Source organism: Rhagoletis pomonella, unplaced genomic scaffold (genome assembly GCF_013731165.1).
Source record: "Rhagoletis pomonella isolate Grant_MI unplaced genomic scaffold, Rhpom_1.0 Rhpom_scaffold_00011, whole genome shotgun sequence".
Lineage (NCBI taxonomy): Eukaryota > Metazoa > Arthropoda > Insecta > Diptera > Tephritidae > Rhagoletis > Rhagoletis pomonella.
The window spans coordinates 8170108-8173323 of NW_023458565.1; the positions used below are offsets into that span (position 1 = coordinate 8170108).

Genomic DNA, 3216 nt, shown 5'->3' on the forward strand with positions numbered 1-3216 from the left:
TTTGTATTTTTTTAATGTACATATAACACAGCCCAGCAAAATTCCAACAACTACAGTGACCACTGGTTATAAATGTATGTATGTATAATTTGCTTTCTTTTTATGCTGTTCAGAAAATGCCTCCCTGCATCTTCATTCTCCTACAGTAGTGTGAAAATGCGTTTTTTAATACAATAGAATAATCCCGTAGGAATCAACTAGCAAAATTTTGTTGGCCAGTGTATCAAACTCAAATATTTATAGAGACTTTTTTCAAAGCCGGTTTCCAAGCTTCTCCCAAAAATTGGAAAGATTTCCAAAAAAGCTACCAAAATTATTGGTTAGTCGAACAATCGCGTGTGATCGCTAGACAACTAAAAATCCATCACCATTTCTTATGAAAAAAAATAAATGCGAAAAACTGTTCGCAACTAAAAAACTTACTAAAAATCAAGGAGATTTTTTTAGCCGCTTGAGAATTGCGCTTTATTTGAAGTAAAATTCAAATATAAAACTGCCTACCTAAAAATCTTCTAACGATTCAGATTAAAAAGTTAAAAATTGTGATGAAAATTTGTTAAATTTTCCTAAGTTTGTAAATATTAAAAAAAAAAAAACGAACACGTACGTGGTCACTTGTTTGAGTCACCGCATGTATACGGAAACTCTATCACGGATGCCAATTTGGCGATTTTCTACAAAAAATTTAAACTTTTTCCTTATTGTTTATCTAGTACTCCACTAATTAGGGGAGAAGCCACGCACTTAGAAATATGTTTGAAGCGCTAATCGTTTCTTATCTATGGAACGTGAATGCGTCAGCATATTTTTATTTATGATTTTTAAGATACCTTAAAAATGCCTTATCAACCATTCTGATTCACTTCGGGTATCCCAGTGTCGTTATATCGTAAAAATCAATGTATGTACATATGGTATGTATTTGCATGCGTGAATTAACTTTGAATTCAATTAGAATTGTTCTTACGTTTGTTTTTTAAATCACATGTTGTTTTGTCGCTTGCGAATCGTTTTAGTAGATAAAAATAAATTTGGCGCTGCGAAAATGGGCGCATCTCCAAATGTCAACTGATATATTAACCAGAAATCTACATATACACTATGTAACAGAGTTATTTATATGTAAATGTTTATACATACAAAAAAAAGCTTGATATAACGAACCTTAATAAAACGAAAAACTCAATATAATATATTGACGATTAAAGTTCTGCTAACAAAAGCCTCTAAATAACAAAATGTCGACTCAAAAGCTTCTACATAACGAATTCTGAATATGTTGACGATTAGAATTCCGTTATAAAAAAAAAACTAAACTATATAGATACTCATAATCAGGGAACGGATTTTTAGGACCGAGTAAGCAGGAAAAGGCAAAATAAAATAGCGAAATAGGCAGGAAAAGGCACTAGAAATCAGGAAAAAAGGCAAAAGAAGGAACTAAAAAAGGCAGAAACCGAAAAATAATCAAAAAATACATACAAGTAAAAAGATACTATGAACTTGTTTCATTATATGAAAAATTTCTACTCTGAATCTTTAAAACTTTAATCTCTATAGTTGTTGTAACATTAAACCATAAGATGCATTTTGAAGTTTTCTGACAACATTTTCATTCGATTTTCGCGAAGAAATGTACTAAACGTGCGCTCGACGTGAGTTGATATAAGGGCTTTTTCCTTGCCCCTTTACAACTAAAAATTATCATTATATCGTGCGTGAGTCCCAAGAAATTTTGACATCTGATACTTCACAGCATGTTGCGTCACTCTTTCGCCAAGAAATAATGGAACAGGCATATATTTCTGGTGCAAACATAGGTTGCCTTGTGCTCTTTTTTCCACAGCATATATTGTAAAAAATTTGCTGTTCCAATACTTTGTTCCGGCAGTGTAAATGCGTGTAAAAAAAACACTGAAAAGAGCCAAAATACATACATATGTGAGAGTCGTAAAATATACACAATTTTATGATTCGCTTGGCAAAGGACTGGCATTCTATTATAACTACATCTACAAATAAGAAGTAGTAACAAAAATGGCATACAAACTAGGGTGTTCGATTACTCGCCTTTTTTCCAAAACCAGGTTTCGAGTAATTCGAAAAATTGCAATTTGGAAAAAACCGGTTTTTGATTTTGAAATTTAGTAAAACCCGGATAAACCGGTTTTATTTCCATAGTTTTCGCAAAGTGAAAATGCTTATGCTGGTAAGAAGGCATGATCAAAAACTACAATAAAGCTATTACCAGCAAAGATAGCTTTTATTTAGAAAATAGCAAAGCAGAACAGTTTACAGTTTTTTTACATCAAAAGTAAAACAAACAAAAATAAGTGAAAATTACACGTTTGGTCTTATTTTAACTTTATTTTAATACTTTATAGGTGATAACTGCCACTCGGGGGCTCCATGATTCAATTTCTACACATCAGCAGACAATGGCAAACCTCCGGGTGTACTTCTGCTTTAGGTCTCTCCATTTGTGTTACAACATCAAGAAGCACTGGTGAAAACCGGTTTAGAAAAACCAAGCCAATCACCCTAATAAAAACGTTACATAGTGTTTAAACATTCTTTTACGATCATCTAATATGCGAAAATTATGTACGTACTATTTTTAATTTGCTTTTCTTCTTTTTCATTTACAGATTTCGCTGTCACCACCCAATCAAAAATAGTCTTTTACGATGAACATTGGAAGGAAGTTATGTCATCGGCTCATCAATTTGAACATATCGGTGCAATCACATTCGATGAAGCCGAAGAGAAGATATATTTCAGCGATGAGTTACACCACAATGGCAGCATTTTCTCACTCATGATACCCAAAGACTACGAAGATCCGCATTTAATTGAGAAAATGGTACAGCGCACAAAGAATGAAGCAGTTCGTTCGCTTGCATACGATCCACTCGATCGTAAACTCTACTGGAGCGATTTATTGAATAAGAAAATCCTAATGATATCTGTTGATGCTAATGAAACTACCACACCAAATGTGTTTATCGATTTCACTAAGGAAGTAACACTGCCCGATGGCATTGCTATAGACTTTTGCCGTCGTCAACTCTATTGGACCAACTCCAATTTTTCGAATGCCAGTATCGAGCGCATCGGTTTAGATGGCAGCGACCGTACAGTTATCGTGCGTGGCGATATGTTTGCACCGCATGGTATTGTCGTGGATCAATTGACGGATCGTATTTATTATGTAGT

The 3216-nt window shown here is 33.7% G+C and overlaps 1 protein-coding gene across 2 annotated transcripts in view; it reads right to left on the minus strand.

The window, feature by feature from the left end:
• Positions 1-3216, minus strand: part of LOC118747345 (protein cueball-like) — an 83927-nt gene that overhangs the window by 31318 nt on the left and 49393 nt on the right. The window lies entirely within an intron of this gene.